The sequence below is a fragment of the Nyctereutes procyonoides genome, unplaced genomic scaffold, assembly GCF_905146905.1.
Source record: "Nyctereutes procyonoides isolate TBG_1078 unplaced genomic scaffold, NYPRO_anot_genome, whole genome shotgun sequence".
NCBI classification, from domain to species: domain Eukaryota; kingdom Metazoa; phylum Chordata; class Mammalia; order Carnivora; family Canidae; genus Nyctereutes; species Nyctereutes procyonoides.
In genome coordinates, this window is record NW_026575043.1 from 58,372,290 (window position 1) to 58,392,993 (window position 20,704).

At 42.4% G+C, this 20,704-nt stretch overlaps 1 protein-coding gene and 1 long non-coding RNA gene across 5 annotated transcripts in view; one reads left to right on the plus strand and one right to left on the minus strand.

Moving 5' to 3' along the window:
• CCDC92 (coiled-coil domain containing 92) overlaps positions 1 to 6,494 on the minus strand; it is a 31,117-nt gene extending 24,623 nt beyond the window's left edge. Inside the window, exon 1 of one of the 3 annotated variants that reach the window (XM_055322853.1) lies at positions 6,396 to 6,494. The gene's annotated coding sequence lies outside the window, so the exon portion shown is untranslated. Of the gene's footprint in view, positions 1 to 5,411; positions 5,794 to 6,040; positions 6,356 to 6,395 lie in introns of those variants that run through there. The other 2 variants (XM_055322852.1, XM_055322854.1) reach the window with 2 other exon arrangements.
• Positions 6,479 to 20,704, plus strand: part of LOC129507993 (uncharacterized) — a 40,440-nt gene continuing 26,214 nt past the window's right edge. The window contains exons 1-2 of one of the 2 annotated variants that reach the window (XR_008664117.1): positions 6,479 to 6,502; positions 7,515 to 7,650. This is a non-coding gene — a long non-coding RNA (uncharacterized LOC129507993). Of the gene's footprint in view, positions 6,503 to 6,760; positions 6,913 to 7,514; positions 7,651 to 20,704 lie in introns of those variants that run through there. The other variant, XR_008664116.1, reaches the window with a different exon arrangement.

Below are 20,704 nucleotides of genomic sequence, written 5' to 3' on the forward strand. Positions count from 1 at the left end.
GGATTTACATCAGGGATCCTCAGTCCACAGTATCATTTCAACTTTCCTACAGGGACTTGCAGTTCTGTGGGGTTAGTGGTACTAATCTGCTGGGGACTCATGGAAGCTCTGGTAGGAAGATACCAACCAGCTCAACCGTTTAACAACTTCTAAGTGCACTTAGTGCTCCTCCAAGGTCCAGGGATGGGTCATATCTCCCATATAAGCTTCAGACATGGGATGATAACCTGCTCAGGAAGTTCTTGGTGATGTCCTGAATTTCCTTTGAAAAGCACTCTACTCCAGTCATAGCCTATTATGGGTAGAATTCAGTCCATTGTTCTAGAATTAGCTAATGATGGGTCCAAACTGCTCTGAGTTCCATTCTACAACCATGGATGAGAGCAGAGAACACCGCCAACAGACAGCACTCAATCTACCTGTCTCCAAAAAGCCCTCATCTGTGGCTTTACTTGTTCTTTCTTAGATGTTTTGTCTCAAAAATAAATAAATAAATAATTAATAAAATAAAATAAAAAATAAAAAAAAAGCCTTTACTCTCAACAAGGTTTCGCTTTGCTCATCTCTGAAACAGGTCCTAATACCACAGCTTCACCATACTGAGAAACCTCTGTCAAAAACGAACTTAACCACTTTTTGATGGGAATGAATTCTTCACTTGAAAGCCATCATAGAGGCTGAGGAGCATTACATATCCTTTCTCCCTATCAAACAAGACTGTGTTCCCCTCTCCCCTGGGGCAGTGCAATAGGGCATCTCAGTGGGCAAGTACCTCACTGGCTAAACTTTCTGGTTTGGCCACCAGGACTGAACCAAAAAGATAAAGGTGATTCACTGCCAAAGACAAAAACTGACCCCTCTTTGGAAAGAACAGACCATACCTTGTAACCCCTGCTATATATTTATGGCACCATAAAAGTAAAAACCAATCAACCTTTCTACATACCTTAGCAATGTGCAAAACAAGTATTTCTAAAAACTGAATCTAGGGGTGCCTGGGTGGCTCAGTTGCTTAAGCAATGGACTCCTGTTTTCAGCTCAGGTCATGATCTCATAGGTTGTGGGATCAAGCCTCAGGTTGGGCTCTGTACTCAGTGGAGGATTCTCTTCCTCTGCTCCTCCCCCAACTCATGCTCACACTATAATGAATAAATTAAAAAAAAAACTGGATCTGCTCCCACACGCCACAAACTAGAGAAATAACACCAGTGCTTATCACCTGGATTGACAGGTGTTGACAGTTGGAAGGGGTTAAAACAGCCTTCTTCACTGTTCAGGGAATGGCATCAGCCTAACCACCTATATTTGTTCATCCTGATTAGAAGTCAACAGAAAATATAGCATTCCTGGATTATTCTGCTACACAGTGATGGAACTGTAACTTGGAGAATCAGTGTTTTTAGGAATGGATAGGACAGCCCTTTCAGGGTATAATATAATGTCATCCACTGCTAGGTGAAATGTGCAACTTCAAGAAAAACAGAATTGTAATAATACAATTGTCCAGATTTGTATGTACCAGTAATTATAATTTGTATGTACAAGTAATGCTTATGCAATTTTAATAAGAAAGCGGGCTTAAAAGATTGCCTCATAAACCCTCCTACCTATACTAAATAAAAAGAGCACAGGGTGCATTTAGAAATAGGTTGGGAAGGAAATCTGAAGAGCAAAATTAGTGGATCATATGCAAGTCTAAATTTCACATCTTAAGTGTCACCAAGGAGGCAACAAAGAGAGAAATTGTAGTAGCAGAGTACTATGTGACTCAAATTCCATTTATTAAAAGTTCTCTGTTGTTGGTTTTTTTCTCTCCCTTATTGTCAGATTTAATCATTTCAGGCTTGTTCTTTTGTTTGGTGCTAACCAAAGGGATTCCACTGCTCAGTATTGAGAATCTGGCTAGTAGAAAGAATCTCGATAAAAGGAGAAAACATACTCCCTCTTCCTTTACAGCTACAGGGGAGTGGACACTTCTTGCTTCATAAAACTATTTCTGATAAAATGGTAAACTGAGGCTAATCACAAAGATGTGTAACTTAGTCTGCTCTCCAGTATGGAAACCTGCATCAAATATACAAACTCTGGGCAGCCTGGGTGGCAACAGTGGTTTAGCGTCGCCTTCAGCCCACAGCGTGATCCTGGAGACCCGGGGTCGAGTCCCGCATCGGGCTCCCTGCATGGAGCCTGCTTCTCCCTCTGCCTGTGTCTCTGCCTGTCTCTCTCTCCTCTCTGTGTATTCTCATGAATAAATAAATAAAATCTTTAAAAAATATATTCAAACTCCAATTTTCTAGTTAACAAAGGGGTTTTTAGACAGCTGTGTCATGGCCTCAGAAAAAGTGGAGAGGAGCTCCAAAAGGCAACCTTTGACCTGTAAAAAGGGTGCTTTCAAACTGGGTGCCTTACTTGATAATTTGCTGTCTTGGTCATAAAATTTAAAGTAGCACCTGCAATTTTTAAAAAAAGTACTAAGTATTCATAAGACTTTCTTATTTCATTTTTTTGGTTGGCCACAAGAACTTGATATTCTTCTCTTTTTCCTTTATGCATGAAGTATAAATAATGTATTCCAGTTTCAAACTTTGGGTCTTTGTCTTCTTTAAATGATCGTACCCAAATTCAGCTGGTGGATAAACAGACACAAAAAGCATGAGACAAACTCATCTGCTAAAGAACAAAAGAGAAAAACTAAAAGGGATTTTGAAAGAATAAGCACATGTATACATTAATTCAGGATTGTTTTTCCTTCTAACTTCCTCCTCAAACTGGAGGGTGTCAGACACTGGTTTAACTCAACTGGCCAAGTTACCATCACACTTCACTTAAATCCTTGTGCAGAGAACGTTTGGGTAACTGCTCTGCTCTACTCCTTGGCCACTAACCCCACCAGCCCACTTAATACACGCATCAGGAAACAGTCACCTAATCTTTCTTATTTTGGGTAGATCATCACCCTATTGTTGATAAATTATCATTCCCAGGATTGGCTTAGCACAAACAGGACACATCTTTTTCTTTTTCAAATATAAAGCTCTGATTCACCAAGTCTTTTCAGTACATTGTAACTGTATTTCTCCTCAGTTGTGTTTTACCTTCAGCTGCCAACATAGATTTAAAACCAACGCAGACATACTGGAAGAACATCCAATGCAACTTACTGTAGGTGGATATGACTGGATTTTTTTTTTTTGCTGTGAAATTTGAGTCATGTTTGCGTAATGAAATAAACAAACTAAAATGCAGAGCAAGCATAAGAATCAGCCCTTAATCAGTATCTTTTAAAAAAATAATTTCAGCTAAGAAGAAAATCTATTCACTTTTACAACCTGCTGACTCTGAAAAAAATGACTGACATCATCCCATTTTTAAAAAGAGCTTTAAAAAAAGTCTCTTCTGTTTGCCTTCATAGAAATGGCTAATTTTCCTCTTAATTGTTTATTGTAGAAAATAAAAGCCAAAGGAAGAAATACAAATCATGAATAGTCTTTTAAAAGTCTTTTGAATGTGAGAGCTCTTTATTACCTGGGAAGCCCCATACAAATGCAAAGTAGGATTAAAATCACCTCTGATACTAGGCTGGCCTCTACACTGGTACAGATCTTCCAAGGGCTCAGGCACATTCTGGGGAGTCCTTGTGCCCACAGCTGTAGAAGCCCCCCCCCCATTAAAAAAATTAAAAAAAGCCACAAAGCCCTTTAATCCACGGCCATGGGAATCCCTAGACCCCCATCTCACACCCCATGTGCTATCTCCTACTAGCCATTCCTGCCCTGTTGGGGTACTGGCTAATTTGGAAACTGTGGGGAAGGAGCAGCCCCTTCTTTACAATGCTGGAGGTTCCAATCATAAGCAACTTTTGTTCTTATGTCAAAGTGAATCGTTTTCCTATAAATACTACTTGGCCTCTTCTGCACTTGGGAATTACTCTAAATACAGACACTCCCTTTGCTGCATGACAAACCTTAAATATCTGAAAACAATGAGGACACGTTCACTTCTCTGCCCAAATCTTTCTGCGCGTTTAAACATCAAAGCTGGAGATGTGAAAATTGGTGTTGTTAAGCTAGCACCTACCTAACTAGTCTGGAACTTCAATATGAGCCAAACATTTATTGCAGCCTTGGTGTGTGAAGCATAGAGGCACCTAGTTGCTGACCTTTAAGGATCCAATCCAGTAGATGTAATCAATCTCAATAAACATGTGTGCCCATTATGTATCAGGAACTTTTTATGGCTGACCCTGTTCCAGATAGAAGAAAAAGGCCCATGTCTTTTCTTGTTAGAAACATGAGAGAATGCTTTACAAGTATTTCTTAAAAGCATCAATGTTGTTAACACCAGTATTGTTGCAAATGCTCTCTGCCAATTAAGTGATGACATTGAAATGAATTTATCCAATGAATCATAGATGAAAGAGTTAAGAACCCAAGTGACCTTCCATTGCAAGTAAAAGGACTCACGTGTTTTTCAAAAGAATTAATATTTTCTAAGAAACCTGTTAGATTGATGTATTTACACGTACTACAACAAAAACCTGATACAAATAATTGTTTTGTACTTTGGATTTTAAACATACCTAAACTAAATTCACTGAGTAATTATAACATGATGCAGAGAAATAATAAAAACTACTTTTAAGGTTTTTCAATAGTGTGTATATGTAAACATACATATATACACATATGTATATACATATACCACAAGCCTTAAACCCTTTCTCAAAAATATTTCACATAAGACAAACACTTAACCAAAAGAAATACTTAAATTTAAAACCTCTTAGGGAATAAAAGTCACTTTAGATGTTAGCACCTTTCCCCTTACACTCCAATGGGAAGAAAATGCAGGCAAATTCTTGACAGTGCAAAAAAAAAATTTAATAAAACAATAACAATGCTCTTTACATAAATCTCAAACTTAAAATTATCTTATATATCTATATTCTTTTAAAAAAAACCGCAATTCTAGTTTTACATTCTTACAGGTAGGTTTCTGGAAATGCGTAATACATCAAAGCACGTTCTATTTTTTTTTATTTTTATTTTTTTCAAAGCACGTTTTAAAATTAAACCTCGGAGCTTGTTATTTTTGCAGTAACACCTATTACCGCAACCTAAATTTCGGAACACAGCTGTATTTCCTCTTAGGCCACGTCATTTTCATTATTGGAATAGATCATACAAGCTAAATATCAAAGCTTGATTTTAAACAAAACAGGTCAGCATGGAGACGTAAGTCAGATAAACTGGAGTAACTCACTAGCAGACCGCAGCTCGGTAGCCAAGCCCGGGGCTCTACTGCATATTTGCATTAAGCTCAATTTCACGAATTACAAGCAAACTGTTATTCAGGGTCCTCTAAAGCCCACATCAAAGCTTCAGAAAAGGGCTGTAAGGTAGAGTACTTACGCAAGGGTTATCAGGACACGAGACAACGCAACTTATCAGGGAGGGTCTCTAACGTCCAGAGGGTGGTAAAACGCATTTAAAAAAATCCATGTGGATTCAGACGGCCGCCGCCCCACACATCCCAGACAAAGCAGGGCCAGGCCCCAGGGTGCTCCTGGTGCACCTGCAATGCGGATCCCTCACCCTACAATCCCACCCCGGGGCTGGCAGGGGCGGCCCCTGGGCTGACCGCTCCTGCCCCGTCCGATCGGTTTGGGTGCGCGGTGCGGCGGGTCCGCAGCCTGGACCGGAGCCCGGGCAAGGGCATCCCCTCCCCATAGCGGGCTGGAACACGGGGGAGACCGCCGGCGCTGTCGGGGGGGCGCTGCGCCTCACTTCTGCCCTCGCTTCCACCTCTTCGTGTCTCTGTCACCCCCCCCCCAGCTGTTTCCGCACGGGGACCCCCGTCCCCACCGCCGAGCCCTGGGGGCGAGACGGGAGGACCCCCGCCCCCTGCGGCGAGGGCTTTTAAAACCATCTAATTCCCGTCCCGACAGGCGCTCCCCCCCCGCCGGCGCCCGCAGAGCCTCCCCAGAGGCACCGCCAGGTGAGCGGGGCTGGACTCGGTCACACCTCGGGCCCCGCCTCACCTGCGGGCGCGGCCGTCGCGGTCCTTCAAGCGGCTCCCCCCCGCGGCGCGGTCCTCCCGGCAGGCGGCTGCGGGGGCTGGCGGCCCATGGGCGGGGCGGCGGGCGGGGCTGGCTCCCGGCTCCGGCCCTGCGCCGGCCGGGCGGCCGAGGGAGGTCAGTGGGCGCCGCCCGCCGAACGCATCTCGCCGGCTCCCACCCGAGCGCTCGCCGCGGTGCACGCCGGGAGCGGGGGCCGGGGCGGCGAGGCCAGGCCGCGCTGACCGGGCGGACGGCTGACGCGGCGGCGGCGGCGGCGGCGGCGGGTCTGTCTGCGGGGCGGGGCGGGGCGGGGCGGGGGAGGCCGCTCGATACTCACTCCGCGGGGAGGGGGCGATGCCCCCCGTCCCCGAGCTGTGGCGGGGCAGGGGACGGGACCGAGGGGAAGGGAGGGTCTGGCCGGTGGGACGCAGGCGCAGAGCTCAGGTGCGGCCGCACTGCGGTTGCCCAGGGTAACGCGGGCCCGGGCGGGGCGGGGCGGGGCAGGAGGAGCGAGCGGGCGAGCGGGAGCGCGCGCGCAGGGCCGGGGTTGGGGGGGTACCCGGGACCAGCCCGGGATTGGGGGGAGGGCGCGCGCGCGGGCGGGCGGCCGGCGGGGGCGGGGGCGGGGGCGGGGGGTGCCGGGGCGCGGGCCGAGCGGCGCGCATGCGTGCGGCCCCCGCTCCCCCGGGGCTCGCCGGCCCCGTGCGTGCGCACGCGCGCTGTCCCCCGGAGGCGTCTGGGTGTGCGGAGCGCGCGCGCGCGGCTCGGAGGCGCACCTGTGAGGTGTCCCTTGAGGAGAGGGAGGGTGGGTGCGCGGAGTCCGCGGCCTGGGGCGCTTCAGCCCCTCACTTGGAGTGAGTTGTCTGGCGGCCGGGCTGCAGTCTGTTTCTTTTCGGGGACGAGGCGGGGGCAGGGGCAGAAGGGGAGCGGGCTCGGGGCTGGCAGGACGATGAGTGGGTTAAAGAAAAGAAAAACAACCCATCACTCGGGATGGGCCTGGGGCCGGGCCGGCCCCGGGGCGTCGGAGGGGAAGGCCGGCGCGCCCCCGCCCCCCCCCCCCCCCCCCGCCGCAGCCGGCCGGCCCTGCGGCCCCCGGGCAAGGCCCGGCGGAGGGCAAGCCCCGGCCTCGGGCCTCGGCGGCCGCCGTGGGCCCGCGGCGCCGGCGGCGGGGCGCGGGGGTCACAGATGGCGGCCGGCGGCGCGGCGCGGGGTGGGCAGCGGCAGGGGCGAGGCCGGGCGGAGGCCCCGCGGGAGCCGGACTCCCGAGCCCGGGCTCCATTGTTGTTGGAGCCGAGGGAAGGGGGAGCGAGGCGGCCGTAGGAGCCCGTGGAGCCGCGCCTTGGAGCCCTTCCAGGCAGGTCCCCGGAGAGGCGGTAATGGCCGCGCCGTGGGAGCGGGGAGCCGGGCCGTGCCGCGGGGGAGCCCGGCTGCATGGTGTGCTGTTGTGTTTTCGTAGAGCGCCCTGCGTCCCGGCAGAGCCCGCCGAGCATCCCGCCAGGTGATGAGGAGCCCTCCGCGCACCCAGCGCAGAACGCCGCTGCCGCTGGACGCCTCCATTGTTTGACCACAATAAGGGCCGGATTCTCACCCAGGTAAACTGGATGGCCGCGCAGCCGAGCTCCCTCTCAGCTCCCACATCCAAAGGAATCCTCTCCTCCTCTGTCAGGACCTGCCTTCAGTTCGCTTACTGTCCCCCGCTTCCGATTAACTCAGTAAATCCACCTCCCAGACATTTTCCCATCTGGATTAATCTTCCCGCATCTCTCTGCCAAGTCACCTCTCATTTCCCTCAAAACTCGGCTCCTTTGTGAAACCTTCCTTGCTGAACTCTAACAACTAAATTTCTCTAGGAGGAGCCTGCTCCGCACATTTCCGGGGGCTAGTTTGTGGACTGGTTGTCCTACCGCAATAAAGGAGACTAGGTACTAAAAAATAATTTAAGTTACTGATCTTTTAAAGGAACGTTTTGTGACAATTAGACAGCTTATTGTTTTTAACGGGATTGAACTTGGTTTTTTTTTTTTGTTGTTGTTGTTGTTGTTGATATATTTTGCCCTCTCTTTTCGAGAGCCTCCGACTTCCTTTATAGATAGATGCATAGCTTCTAGAGCAGAAAAAATGATTTTTTTTTTTGTTCAACCCGCAGGTTAACTTAAATTTTAAAAAAGAATTAATTTTGAATAGATAAAGTAGTACATTTTCTTTGTAAAAATTAAAACACCACAGACCTGTCTGAAGTCTTTCACCACCAACCCCAGAGATGGTAAACTATTACATGTTCCGTGTGTATCCTTTTAGATCTTTTAAAATGTTTTTCCGTTTGTGTACTTGTATTATCTTTGACTGTTTTAACAAGTACTACTGTACTCTTATCTTTCAGCGTATAATGCGTTAAGTCGTTTTGAAGAACTGCTGCATCATGTTCCGTAGTTTGGGTATACCATGGTTTATTTAGCTATTTCCCAGATTGGCGTCGGTTTAAGTTTTAACTTTACACTTGAAACCACTCTTTCAGTGGTGGTTCTCTGACGAAATGAAATTTCAGTGAAGGGAACGCAGATCTACACTAATTAGAGTAAACACAGGCCTTTAGGGTGGAAGTTCTCTTTGGTTGAGAAATTCACATGTGGGACCTCTACCCCTCCCCCAATGTAATTATGACTCTAGTACTTTCCAGCCCTTTGACCTTGAGGAGGACAATCACTCTAAACCTCAGTTTTCTTTTCTATAAATGCTGATAATACCTGTTCTGTCTACTCCACCGACTTCAGCAATATGATGTATGTGAAAGTGCCTTGCAGATTGTAAAGTAGTATGTAAATGTTGATTTTATTACCTTTTGTGATCCAAAAGGACTTTTTATTTGCAATGTAATTTATACATTTTTGACCAGATGTGTCTATTACAGAATAATAGATATCACCAACTTTGAATGCTTCTTAGTTTGTGATTTTTGCTATAATTTCTAAGTACTGTTAATACATTAGATTTTTTAAAGAGTATTTGGCAAAGACATTTTTCCTAGTGCTTTTACATGCTTTAAAAAAATAAGTTAGTTGATTTTGAATGAAGTTTCAACAAAATGAATGCTATATAAAACTCACGTATTTAAACAGCTTATTTCCTAGTGACATAATTCATATATGTATTTTCCTGTGGCAACGTCAGATTCAGGTTAGCTGTTAGGTCCTTGGGGTGAAATGTGTTCTTACTGAATTTGTAGGCAGTATCAGAGTTTTAACAATTTAAATATTGACTGATATGATGGGTATTGTTTAAGATGTCAGAGATACATTAAGGATTTTGTAGGTATTTTTATTTCATTCCAATATATATGAACGTGGCCAGCAAAATCAATTTGTTCCTGTTCTTTTGGAGTTCGTAATCTCTGGTGGTAGAGGTAACCAGAAATGAAACAATCCCTACTGCACGTATAATCACAAATGGTGGTATCTGTTAGAAAAGTAGTACTGGTTATCAGAGAGTATAAAAAGGGGAGCAAATTTTAGATTCTGAAAAGAAGACCTGGGAAAGACTTTTTTTTTTTTTTTTTTTTTCAAAAATGAGATTTGAGCTGAGATCTGAAGGGTGAGTAGGCGTTAGCGTATAGTGATGGGGGATAATTTTCCAGGCAGGGGAATGGCATGTGGGAAGGCCCTGAAGGGGGAGAACTTTGCCCATTCCAGGAACTGAAAGAATGACTTGTGGATAGATTCTGGTGGTGAGAGGGAAGTGTGGCTAGGCAAGGGGCCAGATCATGTAGGGTCTTGTAGGGCAAGTTAAGGATGTTTTATTTTATTCTAGTGAAATGGGAAACCATTGCAAGGGTTGGGTTGGAAGCAGGGGAATGACATAATCAGATTTGCATTTTTAAACAGCTACTCCAGCTGCTACATGCAGAATGTGGGGGTGTGGGGGGGGGAGAGTAGAAGTCGGGGAGACTAGGTAGGCCATTTCAGAAGTCTATCTGGAAGAGGTAATCTTTCCCTTGGAGTTCACATTGAGTTCAAAATGCCACCTAGACTATAGGCAAAATAGATGTTTGATTTAAAAAAAATCCTTGTTTCTTATTTTTAAAAAGTAAGCACTTTTTATGCTAAAGTTCACATAAGTGTTAAGCTAATTATCCACTATACTTCACAGAATGGTATCAGAGTCAAATTAAAAATTGGGGTATTATTTAATATGACTTTTATAAGTTTTATTAAAGAGGTAATACATGAAATAGAAGTGAGATTAAGGATCCAAAACGAGAGGAAGAGTAGTATTTGTAGCTGCTAATGGCTACAAAAACGAGAATAACAAAACTATTATACAAAGAAAAATCGAGGAAGTGACTAGGTACACAATGCATATATAAAACTCATAGCTTTCTGAATACCAAAAATAATTCGGCAGAAATTAAAATGGAAAATAAAACCAAAAAAACAGGCTCTGATCACAATGTAACGAAAAACATAAAACATCTAAGTACAGCTTTATCGAGACAAGTGCAGTCTGCATGGAGGACATCATAAACTATCCTGAAAGATAGGAAAGAATGCCTTAAATGAAAAAACAGGCTGTCTTCCTGGTTATGTTTAAACATTGAGCTATCCATTTTGGGGTGAACTGGACAATAATTGAGTAATGAGGTGGGACAAATTCTGTCTCATATTAAATATGTTATAGATCTCTGTTCAAAACGGTGTCATACTAGCTTTATAATATCTGTACAGGTTACTGGAACCTATTCAGCACCCCAAAAATATATGTGGAAATGTAGTAAATGATAAGTGGGTTCTGTGTATTGAGATGGGCAGGACAAAGATTTGGTAATCAGACCTGAACTAGAATCTTCTAAGTGAGGAAAAGAATACCTGCCATGCAGGTGTTTTAAGGGAAAGACATCTAGGTCGTGGCACCTCTGGGGTACTCGGATCTGTTATTAGTTAAAAATCAGTGTATTAGACTACAAAAAATTTAAGACTTCTTAGAAAACAAAACCCCAAGATTAGAAGCCAAACCACAAAGTAGGAAAATATTTGTGACAAACATAAGTGAAGGCTTAATATATTCAACATGTAAAGAACTCAAATCAGTGAGGAAAATAAGAAAAATCTGCACACAAGTGGTTACAGGATGTGGACAGACAGTTCACTGGATAGAAGTATAATTTGTTAAACATGTGGAAAGATGTGTACTGTCACCAATAATCAAATAGTTTGTAATTACTCCTCCAGAAAAGTTAGGTTTGATTTTGAAGAGCTACAGAATTAGAAGATGTTTAAAAATGAAATAAATGCAGAAAAGCTTTGTGAAGAAAAACCTTTACCTGAACAATTTAAAGGCTGACCTAAATAAATGGACATTATATGTGATTGGAAGTGAAAACATCATTGTAAGCACAAATACTCTATGAATTAAGCTGTAATTTTAATGTAGTTTCACATAAAACCCAGTGAGAATTATTTCTGGACACTTGATAAATTGCTTCTAAAATTCACCTGGAGGAGGAAATGTGCTAGAATGGCCAAGAAATATTTGAAATGGAAAAATAGTGATAGAGGATTTGCCGTATCAGATATCAGAATATACTGTAATGCTGCATTAATATAAATGGTGATTACAAGCATAGACAAATTGCTACCTGGAACAAAGTAGAATCCAGTAACAGACCCATTTATATATAGGAATTTAGGGTAGAATAAAGTTGATAATTTGACACAGTTGGAAATTCATTGTTCGATATATTGTATAGGGGATAAGTGACTTTGGGAAGAAAGATTTTATTTCCCCCCACATTCAAAATGAATTTTATTTGGATCAAAGAACTAACTCAAAAACAAAAGTGTAAAAATATTAGAAGAAAATAAAGAGAATTCTGTTGTAGGATATATTATGTTGGAAAATATTCTTTCATAGACCATTTAGGCAAGACTAAGACCCACAATCATAAGGAAAAGAGTGATAAATTTGATTACTATCAGAGTTGATATTTCTGCATGACAAAAGGCAATACAAGGTGACAGACTGGGGAAAAAGTTTGTAACATGTATAAAGAGGTAAAGAATAATAGTATTGACACAAATGAATGCAGGATAGGAATAATTCTTAGAAATGAGTCAAAGCAGTGGTGGGGAGGATTCAGTGTCACTTGTGGTTAGGGAAATGAAAATTAAAACAACTAGATTTTTTCAGTGGGATCTATCATACAAAAATTAAAAAGCTAATTAAGGGTGTGGAGAAAAAAAGCACATTGTTGGGAACAAAGAGTTGGATCTACCTTTTTCAAATAACAATTTGGCAGAACCTATAAAAAATTTTAAAAGCCTGCTCGATCTATCCCCATTAGGGATATTACAAGATAGTAGGAGCGAAGTCTGTTGTAGCATCATGTATAATTTAAAAAAAAAAAAAAGGAAGATAACCACAAATAAATTTTGGTATCTCTATACTATGGAATGTTATGTAGATTTTAAAAAAAGAGATTTGTATGCATTGACATAGCCTGGATGGATTCCTAGAATATATTATTGAGTCAAAACAAATTTAATTCCATTTTTTGGGTAAGATAAAAAAACCCAAAATATTCGTGTGTGTGTGTGTGTGTGTGTGTGTGTGTGTTCTAAACAAAAAAAGGTCTAGAAGGATACATGGAAAATATTTAACTGTGACTACTGAGGGAAAAACAGGAGAAACTGATTTTTTATTTCACGTGTTTTTGCGTTCAGTTTTTTTACAATGAGTATTTACTTTTGTAATTAAGATGTTAGAATTTCTCACTTGCCAATTTAACAGAAGTCTAAATTAAGACTAGAAAATTACAATACCTAGTACCTAGGAAGATGTGGGGAAAATGTTATGTTATGTTGACCTTGTGTATCAAGAGCCTTTGAAAGTGCTCATATTCCTTGATGTAGCAGTCATCTAGGAATTGATCAAAGGCATATTTTAAAATACAGAACAAAAGATGTATATCATAGAATTATTTTTTAGGGCGCATTTGCAGAATGATTAAGTTATGGTATATCCACGGGACGATAATATGGTCATTAAAATGTTTATGAAGAAATGTATTAAAATGCTTTGACAGTGTTAGTGGGAGAATATCAGAATACAAAATTGCATATGTTACATGATTCAAACTCTTAATCAATCCCAATAATCCTCCACAAAAACCTATGATGGAAAAATGTCTAGAAGAAATTAGGTGAAGATCTTAAAAATTGTGGAATTTGGTGGTAGGACATGGGTGATTTAAAATTTATTTTTTTATATTTTCCAAGATTATGTGTATTACATTTTGTAATAGAACATTTATTTTTTAAAAGTATATAGGACATATGTTAGCTGTATGGCTTATGGGTATGTGTACTTCTAGAAATAGGTAAGCCCTATCATATGTTAAAGCATACTCTAAAATGTACTCTAAAAACTAATATCTAAACATTTTTGAGTGATGCATTTGGAATAAATTTGAATGAATTTTGTTGCTTTCCGTATTTGGAGGAAAATTGCTTCTAGCAATATGCACAATAAAATTAGTTCTCATTTCTAATTTTATATCTGTAGAATAAATGCAGAAACTTAAACATGGGCCATGGGATTTCTTTTCTTATTAACTCGCTGTGTTTCGAACACACAGATTAGTCATAGAGTAAGTTGCATTAACTGAGTCTTTAGGATGAGGAGGGCTTAGCCAGCTGAACCACAGGTAGAAGAATTAAGAGCATGGTTGTGCAGACCCTGCATGTGGGTCAGCAGCATGGAGCTCAAGGTACCTGGGGCTGTATGGTGTAAGTGAAGCTATCATCAAGGCATGTGCATACATTTCCTTACTAAGTGTTATTGTGAATCTGCAGTAGATGATGTGGATGTGGAGTAATGTGCTTTAGCGGATAAATCCAAGTAAGTGATAGATACATTACAGGACCCATAAGGGCTCTGGGAGCACACGGGAAGACATCGCACATCATCCAAATTTGAGGGTAGGGGTGGAAGTCAAGGAATGCTTCCTAGAGAAAGTGATGTCTGAGGTGAGCCCTGAAGGTAAACAAAGGGAACAATGAGTGTAAAGGCCTGGCGGTAAAAGGAGTGTGGGGAGGAGAGGGTAGTAGTTGAGGCATAATAGCAAACAAGACCTGGGGAGTTTGAAAATGTTTAGTTTGGCTGGAACTAGAATTGAAATGGGCAGCGGTGAGAGATGAACCAAGAAAGGTAAGTAGGTGCTAACACTGTTCAAAGTTTAAAAACCGCATGAATGAATTTGGAAATTACACTGACAGTGGGACCTTTTGCAGAACTTTAAGCAGGGTATTAGCAACCCATTTTATTACATTGTAGTGGATAGTGAGTTAGAGGGAAGCAAGACTGGATGCTTTTGTAGGGAAGGATGACAGTGGCCTGAATTATAGCTGACACAGGGTAGGTGGGATGGGGAATAAATTCAGGAGGTAATGAGATAAAAGTAGACAGGACTTTGTGAGAAGGAAGGAGGGTGGCTGATCACCAGGTTTCTGGCTCAGGCAGCTGAGAGGCTGCCTATAGTTGTGAACGTAATTGGCTTTGGTGAGGAGATGACTGATTGGGTTTTTGACATGCTGAATGTAAAAGGCTTATAGAAGAGATGTATAGTACTTGAAGAGGATTTTATGTTGCAAATACATACATACTTTGTTATATGAATGGGCACTGTGTGCAAGTCCATTATTAAAATCAGTGTTTCTACGTAGTAAATTTTTCTTAGAGTATAATTACAGTTATAAGTTGTTTAAGATTAGGGAATATCTGTCTAGCTTAGACTGGACTGTTGATGCCTTTTATAAGAAGTTATTTAAGATTGCATGACCCTAACTTTGGGTGATTTTGTAATTGTCTTTTGAACTAGACTCTGCCTCTCTGAGCAGGTGGTGGTTTCTCTGAAGAGCATTAGTGTTCTTTTGTTGGTAACACTGATGAGACTAATAAGAATGATTTCTGTTGATGACAAACTGGTCCCTTCCACATAGAGGCAGGCCTGGACATAGGCAGGGTGCTCACATGTCTGCACCCATCTGAAAGTACCTACCTCACCATTAGAAGTTGTCTTAGTCCATTCAGACTGCTATAACAAACTATCATAGATTGGGTAGATAAAACAACAAGCATTTATTTCTCACAGTGCTGAAGGTTGGAAGTCCAAAATCAAGTTCTGGAAGATCCATTCTGGATGAGGGCCCACTTCCTCATTCATTGGTGGCTGTCTTCTTGTGTCCTTGTGTGGCAGGAGTGAGGGAGCTCTCTCTGGGGTCTCTTTTATGAAAGGGCACTTATCTCATCATGAGGGTTCCACCCTCATGACCCAGTTACCTTCCAAAGGCCCACTCCTAATACTGTCACATTGGGAATTGGGTTTTGATACATGAATTTTGGGGGGATGCATTTAGTCTACAGTGTAGAAAGAGATCTGAGAATACTTCACAGTATTTATTAGGGAGGAAGAAGGAGGTCTTAATCAGAGACCCATTTGGTGGTTGAAAGAAAGAAACCCAATCTAAATGGCTTAAGTATAGGGGGATTTCTGTGGGAGGCCTCCATGGCATCTAAGGTAGTTTCTTGGCTAGAGCCCACTAGCGTCTGGAAAGTTGACAGGAGTGAGCACAGCTGCTCTCTCTGCCTTGGCTATTCTGAGTTTGTAGCCCCTGCTAGTTCGTAGACCCAGTCTCTCTGCTTCCCAATTCTAAATTCTCAGGGAAGAAAATCTGAGAATTCGCTGTTCACTATTGCAGGGTCAGCGGAGCAGGTTTACCTAGCTGTGTGTTTGAACCTGGTGGGCTGCCCAGGCAGTGGGTACAAAGGGTGCTCGTGAGAGCACAGAATCCTGGCAGCTCAGGAGGAAGTTCCAAGAATGGCTGAGAGCATTTTAAATGGCTCAGAGATACAATAAAGGGATAAGGAGTGAAACTAGGTTTGGCAAATTAAAGTCATTTCGCCTAGGTTTGAAGAATTTCCACAACACATCCTGGAAGATGACGCACAAGATGGATAACCAATGACTGTAGTCAGTGATCATTTGTATAGAAATTGGAGGAAAAGAGATTTTTTTAAAAAATGAAATTTAACTTTGGAGTTGTGTCAGAAGCATTTAAAGTCTAATTTTAAAAAGCAGTAATTTGTATTGCTTTCTAGCACTGAAGCATTTCTATACTTCTAACTCTGGAATTTGCAGTCTCTTGTGTCACCTGATATGTTATAAGAAATTCAGTAAGGCTATTCTAGAGCTCATTTATTTTTCATATCTGCAAGTTCATAAAATAATCATAGCTTATTTCCACATCTTATTTTGCAGTGCCTTCCATGCTATTGTGACAGATCTTTTGGCCCTTGTTATGGCCAGAGCAAACCTCTGTCCCAAAGATTAGAAGTTCTGCCTCATTGGTAAATGATAAAACAATTCATAAAAAAATCTGAACCCCTTTTTTTCTGTGAGTAAACTCCATTATGTCCCTCTTGCTTTCAGATTATTTTTAGGGCACCCCCGGTGGTGCAGCAGTTTAGTGCTGCCTGCAGCCCAGGGTCTGATCCTGGAGACCCAGGATCAAGTCCCTTGTCGGGCTCCCTGCATGGAGCCCGCTTCTCCCTCTGCCTGTGTCTCTGCCTCTCAGTCTCTCTCTCTGAATAAATAAATTAAAAAAAATATTTTTAGATGTCCATTTCAAACATGTTAGGATTAAGGTTGATAGGATTTAAGAGTATTTCACTGATTCATAGGGCTTGGCATTGGCTAGCAAACATGTCAGGTTTCCCAGTTAACGAATATTCAGTAACTTATTACTGCATCTCTGTGTTATGATAGGATTAGGGCCTTGTGTTAAAGCCCTCAGACTCAGAGAATCAGGGAACCTGCAAGTTGTACAAGTCTTTATGGTGCTTGGCATCTAGTTAAAGGTGGTAATTATCTACGGTGAGATTCACTTCAGTTTCTAATACTTTCATGTAAATATCCATGAAGATTTCTGAGCCAGGTGTTTGAGTGCCCTCTGGAGGCATTATGAACAGTTAAAAACCAGACTCCTAACAAGGTTTTCTTGAAGAGCCTCAGTGGAGAACCAGTGGTCTAGAAGGGGTTGAACTGGGGTGGATATAAATTGGGAATAGAGGAGAGTTGGGCTGGAACCCATGGGGGTACTCGTATTTATGGAGGAGCAGGAGCTCTCCAGGCCGACTGAGTATAAGGGCTATGTGGTGAGAGTAGAACCCAGAGGCAGAAGGAGCCAAAGGAATGTGGTTGGTGGTACTCAGTGAGGAAGAAAATAACAGATGCCCTTGAGTTTAGCCAAGAGGAACTTTAGTGGTGTGGTGGTGGGTTGAGGAATGGGAAATGAAGCTGTAGAAATCAGGGAAATAAGTCTTTAAGGTGCTTCTCTAGGGAAATGGGGGATAAAGAGTGTATGACAGCTAAAGAAGGGATAAAAATTGAATATTGGTTTTCGTTAAAGTAGAAAAGACTTCATATGTTGCATTTAAATGCTGAAGGAAAAACAAGCAGAGGGAAGACAAAGTTGAAAGATATGTAGAGATTGGGAAGAGGAGAGAGCTGGCTTTAAAGTTATTAGCCTGAGATAGTTGTTGAGGGAGGATAATGCCTTTTATAGGGACATGGGAGATGGTGAATGATTTTCAGTTCATTGCGGGATAATAGGGCAATATTCCTTAGGCAGTGGGAAATCATATAGGTAAGAAGACAGGACTGGTTATAAGAGAATGTGGAATTATCATGGAAATGGTCCCATTGAAGCCAAGCAGGGGATTGAGCTAAAAAATAATATTTAGGACATACCTTTAGAGGATACTTGTTTAGCCCATAGGACTAAGAATGGTCAATGCCCTCAGCAAGGCCTGAGCAGAGGTGAGCAAGTGCCAGCCTCTGGGACCAAGGACACTTGTATGAACCAGGAGTCCATGAATTTTGAGGAATGGCCCAGTGGTTTAACAAGGAGGAGATCACCACTTTGAGACCAGTTTTGTAGAAGTAGTGCAGCCTGGTGGAGGGGAGTAAGGTGGGGAGAGAAGGGTACACAGGAGTGGAAACAGAGGTGTGGGTGTTCTTGGGGAGGCTGAGCAGTGGAAGTGAGGAGAACTAAGCAGGCCAGAGATGCTCCAGAGAGCAGATGGAGGGACTTGCCTGTGTTTAAGCAGTAATGGCCATGGGACAATGACTATTAAAAAAATCATGTTTTTAGCTTTTACAGGTATGACATTTAAATTTATATGCCACCTCCTATTAGAAAATAGATTTGAGAATAGATTGAGAATCTAAATGGGAGTGAATGTTTAGGCCTGTGACATTTCAAGGGGGCTCTTGCACAAAGAAAGAAAATAAATGTGACCAACTTCGGATTTTTTTTTTGACTTTTGATTTGTTATTCTGAAAAATGTCAAAACTTAAATCCTTTAAATGTGTAGGACCATTTCTAATCATTAATATCAATAACACTTTTTCCCTTCTTTTTGGAAAAACTAGTAGTTTTGTAAAATATATCATTAAGGAAAGATAGTAGAGTCCTAATACCAGAAGTGCTGAATTAACAGTATGTTTAAATTTGAGGGGAGAGTGATTTCTAACTTCACAGTACTCAGTTCTGAGTGGTAAGGCATAATACTTAGTGTAAGGATATACAAGGTGTAGGGTGTGCAGGTCCCAGTTTAAGCCCAGACATGTCTGCTGCTGTTGTTTGTAGACCAGGGAAGGCCTCCTCCATGCTCTTCCCCTTGGTAGCCTTTACCACATAATATAGCAGACATTAAAAATGCATCCATGTCCCACATAAAATTAGCTTTTACAGAACTGGGAGTTAAGCTTCGACTAGTTGTGGACATTAAACATTAACTTTGATGTTATGATTTTCTTTTCATATTTTGCATCCAATATTTTTTTCAGGTCTCAGCACTTCCACAGGCCCATGAGATGTTCATAAGCCCTAGGGACTATGCTGAGGGTGCTTAAGGGATGAGACACCGCTGTTGTGCTGGGATGTCTAGGCACGCCTGGCGGGGTGCACTGGCCAGAAGTCTGTTTGTTGGAGGTACCAAATTGCCCCCTGGGAAAACCCCATCCTCTGGGGGAGATGAACTGTTTCAAGTTAGCTGTTTTTTGTTGCAAAGAGCAGAGATCCATTCAGACCATTTTATAAAACATTGCAAAGATGCACGTGAACCAGAAAACCAGGACCTCAGGCAGCTCAGAGACAAGCCATAGTCTTTGCCACAGACATGGGTCCGCTGGATGCGGCTCTCTTTTCTTCGTGTATTTTCCTCTTGCTGCATTTGGCTTATTCTTTTTCCCTTCTCTGTTTTTGCTCTGCCTTACAGAGGTTCTGTTTCCTCATGACCTCTTCTGGTTCCTTTTTACGTTTTAACCTTTGAGCTGTATCTCTCATAGCTAATCACCTCGTTCTCAGTATTTAGCTTCCGGAGAAAGAGGTTGGGAATCTTTGTTGTTGCCTTTATTGTTACAAGCCACATCAGAGGTTAAGCTCTTGGGTCAGGTGTCTGTACTTGGTCTAAGAGGCCATGGTGAGGTGAAGAGGTCTTGGGGTCCACAGGGGCCTGGGCCTTCCTTGAAAGTCAAGACCATTCCTGTTAGTAGGATTTGCAGGCTCATAGGCACCATGATTGGCATGTGTAGTTCAGTATGGAAGAAAAAACCTGGCCCAATATCAAAACCACTTGAAATTCTTCCAAATGTGTTCCTGCCCTTCAAAGCTCTGTTAACAGCCTTCATTCTACATCAGCCCTTTGTTCCCATAGAAAAACTAAAATCCCTAAATATATTGAAAGCATTTTCACTTTTCCATTTTCTTCCTATTTTATTCAGACTCTGACATTGCAGGGTCACTCAGGGTGATCTGCAGGATTCTATTTCTCAAGTTAGTGATTTCTGCTGAAAATGATATAGCTATTTCAGATAGCAGTTAGCAGAGTTGAGTAATTCTAATCTCATGTCATGCACATAACTTCCTTTCCCCCAAGGATCTGGAAAGCATAGTCTATAGACATAGAGTAACTTAGCACCATCCCCTGACACATGAAGTTTAGAACTGCATCTGAACATGGCAGCAGTTTGTTACCTAGATGCCTTTAATATGTCATTAGACTTCCCAGGGAAAACTGATGTTCCCCAAACTTAAAAATAGGCGTTGAAATCAAACTGCTTAAAAAAAAAAAAAAAGAAATCAAACCGCTTGTAGCAGCTATATAGCCAAGGGTTGGGGGTGGCGGGTGGTGGTGGGACAAATAAAATAACAATTATGATAGCTTTTATTTTGTTGGGCCCTTGAAAATTTTCAGGGACTCTTTTCTGTACTTGTCATGTATTAACTTACTTAATTCTTAAAGTACCTCAAGAGATTACAAGGTCAGCTACCTTTTTTATCTCTGCTAATTGCATTCTTAATCTCTTAGGTGAATGTCACAGAGCTAGTGTGTGGTAAAGCTAGGGTGCCAACCTGCTCAGCCTGGCTCCAGGCTGTGCCTTCTTCAGTGCTCCTCTCACTGAATAATGGTTAAAAAACTAGTACTGATCTTAGACCTACTTGGCTTCCAGGTTGTTCAAGTCACTTACATCCAGTATTCAATATCTGTGAACCTAAGATTCAGTTTGGATAAATTCCTGTCAGGAGACTA